Genomic DNA, 10,489 nt, shown 5'->3' on the forward strand with positions numbered 1-10,489 from the left:
TTAATTGTTCAAACTTGGATTTCTGGCACACAGCTGAATTCCCTCCTGCCAAGTGCTGACAATCTGAAGGCAACCTTAATGCACTTTCTAGCATAGAGGAGGAGGAGGTTGTGTGGCAGGCATGGTCTGGTGCCACATGGTGGCAGCATCGAGGCAGCTTCCTTGCAACCTGCCGCCCTTGGCGAAGCTTCTGGAATCCCACTGCTCTCCTTCAGTGAGCATTTGAGGTCTTTGTCAGGCCCTGTAAGGTGATGCCAGGGAGTGGAAATGAAAACCCGAATGTACATTTGCAGGATTCTGTGATCTCAGCACTGGGGGGGGGGGTCACTGGTGCTTTTACCTGTAGCATCAACACACCCAGGAGGGAAGGACCCAGGAAAAAACCGAATCTTTATACTGTAGTACAAAGATGCATCGCTCTGGGTAAAGGAACCAACAGTTCATAGAATCATAGAATCATAGAGTTGGAAGAGACCACAAGGGCCATCCAGTCCAACCCCCTGCCAAGCGGGAAACACCATCAAAGCATTCTTGACATATGGCTGTCAAGCCTCTGCTTAAAGACCTCCAAAGAAGGAGACTCCACCACACTCCTTGGTAGCAAATTCCACTGCCGAACAGCTCTTACTGTCAGGAAGTTCTTCCTAATGTTTAGGTGGAATCTTCTTTCTTGCAGTTTGAATCCATTGCTCCGTGTCCGCTTCTCTGGAGCAGCAGAAAACAATCTTTCTCCCTCCTCTATATGACATCCTTTCATATATTTGAACATGGCTATCATATCACCCCTTAACCTTCTCCTCTCCAGGCTAAACATACCCAGCTCCCTAAGCCGTTCCTCATAAGGCATCATTTCCAGGCCTTTGACCATTTTGGTTGCCCTCCTCTGGACACGTTCCAGCTGTCAGTCTCCTTCTTGAACTGTGGTGGCCAGAACTGGACACAGTACTCCAGGTGAGGTCTGACCAGAGCAGAATACAGTGGTACTATTACTTCCCTTGATCTAGATGCTATACTCCTATTGATGCAGTTGATACGATATAAGCAAGAAGTCCTTCTTTGCAGTCATTGTACACCTCCTCCTATGGTCACATCCAGAACCCCTGCTTAAAGCACGTGGCTTTCTGCAAATAATCCTGGGAAGGATAGTTTTTACAGGGCACGGGGGATTGTACTTCAGTGATGGGTCAGTTACAGTTCCCAATATTCTTTGAGTAAGGCTGTATGCTTTAAATGTAATTTGTGGGTCTCTTTCAGCAGATCGGCAGGATTTTATATTATTTCATTTCAAATCCAGTTTCATTAGGCTTTTGCTGCTCTTCCGACTCCGATTCCATTTGCAAAGAGTGAAGGATCGTGTTCTGTGTTTGCAGGAAGCTGCTTTAAAACTGAGTGAAAGCAGGTTGCAAAGATGCAAATAATAACTTCGCTTTGTTGATTCTGCATAGCACACGTGCGTCACAAAGCTTTTTCGGAACAGCAGCTCACTTTCATACTGCAAGAAAGAGCGACCAGGTCGAGCAGGTCTCTTCTTACATTATGAAATAAATGTATTATCATTATTCCAAATACAGTGGTACCTCGGTTTTTGAATGTCTCTGTTGACCAACATTTTGGTTTTCGAACGTTGTAAACCCGGAAGTAAATGCTTCGGTATTCGAACATGCCTCGGAAGTCGAACATGCCATGGTGGCTTCCACTGGGTGCAAGATCCTGAGGCCTAGCTCTCGGCTACTGAGTTTTCAGTTTTCGAACATTTCAGAACTTGAACAGTCTGCCAGAATGGATTACATTCGAAAACCAAGGTACTGTACCACTGTATACTCCCAAGAGATCCATCCAATTTCCTCATGACTAAACGGACCAAAGGCTGCTCCTGGAAATTCCAGCGAAACTTCCTGTCTGCAAATATGTTGTTGTTTGTTGCTGTTGAGAAGTGAGCCTTTGGGGGGTGAAGTCAAACCATTGAAGTTGCAGTGCCTGCAGTGGCTGTAGAGACCGATACAGGAGAGACATGTTTTGTTGCAGCTGGGGCAGATGAAGGGGTCCAGTTGTTCTGCTGCAGATGCACCATGCCGTTTCTTCTCGCTGTGTTCCTCCCAGCGGTCATTCCTCCTCTGGTCACTGCTGTGGATGCACAATCTGACGGTTTGTCTCCAGGCCCTGCGTTCTTCTGCAACGGATTCCCACATGGCAGAGTTGATGTCTCCAGCCTTCGTGCCATGTTTGCCGGCATCTTTGCAATGCAGAGTTCTGCCAACATTCCTGGTGCCAGTTCCCCGAAGAGCACGTCATTGGGGATCCTGCCATCTTCGATCCTGTGACATCTACGGCACAATCAGAAAATGGTGTGTGTGTGTGGAATTATCCCGACAGGAGATCCACACAGTCCTGTTCTGATAACGCCGATTGCAGTCTCAAGTGCAGCTCTCGGCAAGCCATGCCAGCTCCCGCATCCCCTGCCACATGGGATGTTATGTACTAAGCTTGGGTCCTAGAACAATAGGCAGGTAGGATCTTAGGATACAGGCACCCCCAAACTTGGCCCTCCAGATGTTTTAGGACTACAATTCCCATCACCCCTGACCACTGGTCCTGTTAGCTAGGGATGATGGGAGTTGTAGGCCAAAAACATCTGGAGGGCCAAGTTTGGGGGTGCCTGCTAGAATGCAACAACTGACTGGCTTGCAGGAGAAGACCAATCAGGCTCCAGGAAGAGGTTAACCAGCCTATTAGGCTGGTAGGATCATAGAATGCAGCAACTGATTGGCCTGCAGGAAAAGACCAATCAGGCTCCAGGAGGAAAGAATAATCTGTTCTGGTTTTGCTAAATTGGTAGCATGAGAAACCATCAGATTACTTCTTCACACAATCAACTCTGGGACAAGCAATTAACACTGGGCAGAAAGCCAAGGTCTGCCTCAGCCGTAGCAACTGCTCTCTCATTGGTTGAAGATTAGCACTGAGTCCTGTTATCAGAGAAAGCTAGCACAGTATGTGGTGTGGTGAGTGTAGGAGGAAAAGTGCTGTATCGGCTGTGTGAGAGAGAGAGAGAGACAGAGAGGAAAAGATTCATTTTGCTTTGTTTTTGAGTTCTAAAGTTGTACATAGAAACTCAGGAGTTCTTTTATTTAATAAAACCTTTTTCTGCGTCCAGACGTCTAGTCATTATTACCGCCAGAAGCTTCCGGATTGCGCAACACTCTGCTACGTTCAGGCTGAAGTCACACCTGACACTTTAATATTCTAAGAGAATCAGCCAATCAGACGGGACTCATTGTGTAAATAATGGACATAAAAGCTTGAGGTTTGGGGGGCATTTCATTCACTGTTTGACAAGCTGCAATAAAGAGCATGAAGTCACTACAGGCCTCCGAGTATATTTCAAGGGAAATCAACACTTAAGACCTGTTGCCCCTGCCCAGTGCATTGCAGAGGTTAACCAGGCACACACACACCCCGGGACCAGACTCTCTAGCTGCTGTGCATCAAATCCTTCCCTTCAAACCTTCCCATGCTGCGGGCAATCTCCAGCAAACTGGAGGGTGGTGACACAGCTAGGTGTCGCTGGGCACAGCTGGCGTGCCGAGAGAGGGGGGGGCACTACTGCCAGCTCGGGGTTTCCTCGAGAGCCGAGTGACACACGCAGACTCAACAGTTGTCACACTTGATGTGACCATGAAGCCTGATGGGGCTGAAGACGCAGCAGAAGCGCCTGACCATAGAATCATAGAGTTGGAAGAGACCACAAGGGCCATCCAGTCCAACTCCCTGCCAAGCAGGAAACACCATCAAAGCATTCTTGACATATGCCTGTCAAGCCTCTGCTTAAAGACCTCCAAAGAAGGAGACTCCACCACACTCCTTGGTAGCAAATTCCACTGCCGAACAGCTCTTATTGTCAGGAAGTTCTTCCTAATGTTTAGGTGGAATCTTCTTTCTTGTAGTTTGAATCCATTGCTCCGTGTCCGCTTCTCTGGAGCAGCAGAAAACAATCTTTCTCCCTCCTCCATATGACATCCTTTCATATATTTGAACATGGCTATCATTTCACCCCTTAGCCTTCTCTTCTCCAGGCTAAACATACCCAGCTCCCTAAGCCGTTCCTCATAAGGCATCGTTTCCAGGCCTTTGACCATTTTGGTTGCCCTCTTCTGGACACGTTCCAGCTTGTCAGTATCCTTCTTGAACTGTGGTGCCCAGAACTGGACACAGTACTCCAGGAGAGGTCTGACCAGAGCAGAATACAGTGGTACTATTGCTTCCCTAGATCTAGATGCTATACTCCTATTGATGCAGCCCAGAATTGTATGTTTATCCTGGAGAAGAGAAGGTTAAGGGGTGATATGATATTTAAATCACCACTGTTCGGCAGTGGTTACAATTACAATTACAATTAGACAGAGAGATAGAAATCACACAGGCGATGGGCAAATCGCTCCCCAGGGAAGGCAAAGAAGCACCTCCCCATTCATTAAAAATTAATTTTCTTGGTTCCAGCTATATATCTGTACTGGGTCTCCCACGCTTCTGGTCATTTGCTCTTGATGTGGAGTAGCTTCTGAAGTTCACACCAGATCCTTTGCCCAGTTATCGTTTACGGCTTAAACCTCCACTATTTTTGCACTAAAACAAACAAACAAACAAAAGCCCTTGAAAGGCATGGGCGAAAGGAGGTCTTAGGGTGCTATCCTGTTTTCAGAATACGTTGGCTAAGGTGCTAGAGCAAACTTCTCCAATTCCCACCTGGTCTTGGGGGACTTTGCTGTTGAGCTTTTCCCCACCTGAGCGATGGCTTTAAAAGAGGATTAGATAAATTCATGAAGGAAAAAAGCTATTGATGGCTACCAAGGTGGATTTGATTTGAACTGATTTAAATCACAATTTAAATCACAATTTAAATCTTTTTTTTTTACAGGAAGACTCATTCCTGCTGGTATAAGCTTAATATTTAAAACCAGATGAAGGTTTCATTTTTGGCATAATAAATTTTCAGAGCAGTTTTTACAGTTATAACAAAAATTTCTGAGTTGGTTATACTATTAGAAATACATAGACAGATCATTATTATGAGGTTTAACAAGTTAACTTTATATTTGGACAACTTTTCTGCTGTACTTTATTGGAAGGAGAAAAATAATAATTTCCTTAATAACAATTTGAACAATTTATTTAAAACAATGACATTATAGCATATGTATCCATATTTGTTAACTCATGTAGAATCATAGAATCATAGAATTGGAAGAGACCACAAGGGCCATCCAGTCCAACCCCCTGCCAAGCAGGAAACACCATCAAAGCATTCTTGACATATGCCTGTCAAGCCTCTGCTTAAAGACCTCCAAAGAAGGAGACTCCACCACACTCCTTGGTAGCAAATTCCACTGCCGAACAGCTCTTACTGTCAGGAAGTTCTTCCTAATGTTTAGGTGGAATCTTCTTTCTTGTAGTTTGAATCTATTGCTCCGTGTCCACTTCTCTGGAGCAGCAGAAAACAACCTTTCTCCCTCCTCTATATGACATCCTTTTATATATTTGAACATGGCTATCATATCACCCCTTAACCTTCTCCTCTCCAGGCTAAACATACCCAGCTCCCTAAGCCGTTCCTCATGAGGCATCGTTTCCAGGCCTTTGACCATTTTGTGGTTAAACATTTTTTTTTAAAAAAAAAACTTAGACTGATTATCAGCACACATGTAAAACTTAAAACAAATCCTTATTTCCTGATGGCCTTTAAAAATCAAATTTAAATAATTAAAAATTCGATTTAAAACAAAAAATCCATTTAAATAAAAAAATCTATTTAAATTTTAAAAATCTGATTTTTAATATATATTTTTAAAAAGATCATTGATTTTTATCCACCCTGATGGCAACTAGCCAGGATGGCTGTGCTCCACCTCCACAGCTGGAGGCAAAAATTGCCTCCGAATATCCGTTGCTGGAAGTCACAGTAGGGGAGGTTGCTCTCCTCCTGCTCGGATCCTGCTTGCGAGTTTCCCATTGGTTGGCCAGTGTGAGAACAGGATGCTGGATTGGATGGGCCATTGGCCTGAGTCAGCAAGCTCTCCTTATGTTCTTACAGCCAATGGCCATGCTAGCCATGGATGATGGGAATTGCAGTCCAACAATCCATAGTTGTTGTTGGCAACTTTGCCATCCCTGACTCGCAGCTTCCCACCTGATCAGTAGCAGCTTGCCCTTCGAATATTCTTCCACTGAAGTCCATTTTGACTTGTGCAACAGGGCTGATCTCCAAGGCTCAGACAGGCATTGATGCATGGAAATGCATTTATAAATATACCCACAATGTTAACTGGCTGTGTTTAACTATATAAATTCTTTATACATCATATAAACGTAACTCTTTTCACATTATCTAATTGAGTGGAAGCAATTAAGGACCAACATTTAGAACAGTTTTTATAGACGTAATGTCCAAATGGTCCCATCACCTCCTGGCAAATAGAAGGGGAAGAAATGGAGGCAGTGAGAGATTTCACCTTCTTGGGCTCCTTGATCACTGCAGATGGTGACAGCAGTCACGAAATTAAAAGACGCCTGCTTCTTGGGAGAAAAGCAATGACAAACCTAGACAGCATCTTAAAAAGCAGAGACATCACCTTGCCTACAAAGGTCCGTATAGTTAAAGCTATGGTTTTCCCAGTAGTGATGTATGGAAGTGAGAGCTGGACCATAAAGAAGGCTGATCGCCGAAGAATTGATGCTTTTGAATTGTGGTGCTGGAGGAGACTCTTGAGAGTCCCATGGACTGCAAGAAGATCAAACCTATCCATTCTTAAGGAAATCAGCCCTGAGTGCTCCCTGGAAGGACAGATCGTGAAGCTGAGGCTCCAATACTTTGGCCACCTCATGAGAAGAGAAGAATCCTTGGAAAAGACCCTGATGTTGGGAAAGATTGAGGGCACTAGGAGAAGGGGACGACAGAGGACAAGATGGTTGGACAGTGTTCTCGAAGCTACGAACATGAGTTTGACCAAACTGCGGGAGGCAGTGCAAGACAGGAGTGCCTGGCGTGCTATGGTCCATGGGGTCACGAAGAGTCGGACACGACTAAACGACTAAACAACAACAAATGTCCAAATAGAAGCTTTTGTGTTCCACGTATGTCTTAGCAAATACAAGTGTCAAACGTATCAACTTTAAGGAGCAATACTTGCAAAAGATGGACTTTTATTTGTAATGTTCCACACCTGTCTTTGCAAAGTATGTGAAAAAAAAATAAAAAATAAAATCCTTCCAGTAGCACCTTAGAGACCAACTAAGCTTGTCATTGGTATGAGCTTTCATATGCATGCACACTTCTGCTTTTGCAAAGTATGGTTGTTGTATACAGCTGCTGCATGCAGATATCAGACGAAGGATACAAAAGATCTTAACATGTGCCTTTGCAAAATATAGTTGTATGCCGGTGTCGGACGAAAGAACTTAAACGTGACAAGGATTCCCGGAATAATGACTTATTTCGCCCTGCTGGGCTTTGTCAGCCGAGCATACTCTAAATAATGCAGATAAACATAATAATATAGTTTCCTTACAAATTAGAAAATAAAACATATTACACACATATTGAACAATGGATCTACATACCATATTTTGTGTATCAGAGACATGGAACGAGTGATATGATGGATACCGCATTAAAGAACCAGGAGTACCATGTTTTCTTTTATAGAGAGACACAATGTTAATTCCAATTACAAGTGGCAGCAATCTACAGCAAAGTTTTCCCCCCTCTTAAAGTGACCCCCTTGAAACCACCATATTCAATGTAAAATTTTAAAATTATCAATGGTATATCAAGATATTAACAAGAGCTCACAGAAAACAACTATAATATAATTCTGTATTTAAACCTGAGAAAAGCTTCACCAAAGCTTGTCGTGATCATAACCCCTCAGGGGACACAGAACTGGGCTAACCCACTCAGGGAAGCTGTGGCGGGGAACAGAGCTCCTGGCTGTGTGCCCTTTTCTGTTGCCAGGATTGAAACTGAGAATCAACCACAAGTCTAGTCAAATTCTGCACACTGAATGCATTCAGGGCACCTTCCCCTTGATCTCAGGCGGTAAAATGTTCCGTGGCTCCTCTGTTAGCACAGTTTAATCCCTCCTGTATTAGCCTTCCACAAGCAAGTATTTTTTAAAGCAGAAAAAAAATATACATACGGTCCTTAGGTAGAGCAACTCATGTGCTGTTTCTTGGGAGATGGGGCCCTCCAGCCTTATGTTTTATTCCGGGTGTAATTGTGCAGCATATTCTTGACGCACTGACTAAGCGGTGGGTTTAATCTGGTTTGTTTTGTTCTCAGTGCTACCACATTATTGCTCTCCGGAGGGGCTGCAGGGCTAGAAAAGCCGTAGGAAAATAAACCAGGGCATTTGTGGTTTTAAAAGGTTACAGCGGGTTTTCAGCAGGAAGTTATGGGATATGCACTGGATGGAAAGGAAGCAGTGTGACCACCCCAGAACTTTTGCAGGTGTAAACAGTACCGAGGAAGTGACTGTCCCGATAGCGTCACGAGCACAAATAATCATGAATGTGCTGTTAAAAGGACATCAGTTACATGAAATGTTTAAATTAGATAGAAAAAATGGTTTCTCGGACCAAAGCTCACAATTCGAAAAAGAACTTCTACAAAACAAAGAGAAACTTTTGTCTAAAAATGTACAGTATACTGGTAATTTGTTATTAGACTGGGAAACAAAAGACAAGCTTGTTAAAGGCTCAACGACACACTGGGCAACAGATATAGGACACAATATAGATTTTAACCTCTGGCGAATACTCTGGAAAAGTGACTTGAAGTTTACAGCGTGTTATTCTTTGAAGGAGAGCAACCTGAAAATGATTTACGTTTTTCGAGTAGGCTTGCTAAGATGTGTAAGAGTGAATCAGATAAGTGCTGGAGATGCAAAGAGGTGGAGGGAAAGTTATTTCACATGTGGTGGACTTGTCAAAGGGTAAAAGAGTATTGGGAAAAGAAACATAATAAATTGGGAAAAAAATGTTTTTTTAAAAAAAAACCAGAGACCTTTCTGTTGGGAATAATTCAGATTGAAATTCCCAGGTGTCAGAAAAGGTTATTTATGTATGCCACTACTGCAGCCCGTGTTTTGTTAGCCCAAAAATGGAAAATGAGTGATATCACAACCAAAGAAGAGTAGCAACTTAAGTTGACAGAATATGCACAACTCGCTGACTTAACATATAGAATAAGAGAACAAGAAGAACATACGTTTAAAGTAGATTGGAAAACGTTTATTGAATATATGGGAAATAACTGTGTACAGTTGAAAACGCTGGCAGCATTCAGATAAATTCTTTATTTATATAATAATAATAATAATTTATTATTTATACCCCGCCCATCTGGCCGGGTTCCCCCAGCCACTCTGGGCGGCTTCCAAAAAAAATTCCAAAAAATATTCCAAAAAAAATATTTATTTATTTATTTATATAACAAAGAATAACATAGAATAGTCACACACAAAAAAGCAATACACTTACATCCCTGCACATCCGTCAGTTACATAATACAAACAAATCTATATCTTTATTTCTCCTATTAGCATTTTCCTAAAGTTAAAATCCCAAAAGAACTGATGCTTAGCAATTGCGTCGGAAAGGAGAGAAGCAATGGAGAAAGAGAAAAGGAAAAAGAAGGCATGATAATAATGGTAATAATAATAGTTATATTAATACTAATGTTGATAATTATCATAGACATAAATAAAGTCAACGAATAAAAAGAAAGAAAAGGAAGAAAAAAGGAAAGAAAAAAAGGGGGGGAACAGACAAAAAAAAGAGGGGGGCAAGCCCCAGTTGACTGATTCAACAGTCATATCTTAAGCACTTAATTACATAACATCTTCTATAACTTCCACCGCGCTTTGCACAGAATTTCAATCTTCTATACTTCTATATCTTGTCCTCTTAATGCAATACACTAACTTCTGTTAACAAAACAGAAGTCTTCAAATTCATACACAGTTATTCTAAACATAGCCATGTTCTGTTGCCCAATCCTATTTTATTTAAATAATCATTTAAGCACTCCCACTGTTCCTTAATTTTGTGTCTAGGTTTATTACGAATCAGATCAGTTAATTTTGCTAGTTCTAAATATTCGCAAAGTTTGTCAATCCATTCCCCTCTCGTAGGTATCTTAGGTTCCTTCCATATTTTAGCAATGATCATCCTTGCTGCTGTTGCTGCATAGAGATATATATTGATCTTATCTGAAGGTATTTCATTATTAAGAATTCCTAATAAATAGGCTTCTGCTTTCTTACTAAACGGAACTTTAATTAATTTTTGAACTTCCCTGTGCATTCAGATAAATTCAACAGTGTAAATAAGGTTTGCCGGATGCAATAATGGAAAAATGAATGGTATAGTTTTTGTAAAATATGCAGCGATTTATGATGTGTAAAATGAACCATGGAAAGAGAAGAAGAAGGGA

The sequence above is a fragment of the Zootoca vivipara genome, chromosome 8, assembly GCF_963506605.1.
Source record: "Zootoca vivipara chromosome 8, rZooViv1.1, whole genome shotgun sequence".
Classification (NCBI taxonomy): domain Eukaryota; kingdom Metazoa; phylum Chordata; class Lepidosauria; order Squamata; family Lacertidae; genus Zootoca; species Zootoca vivipara.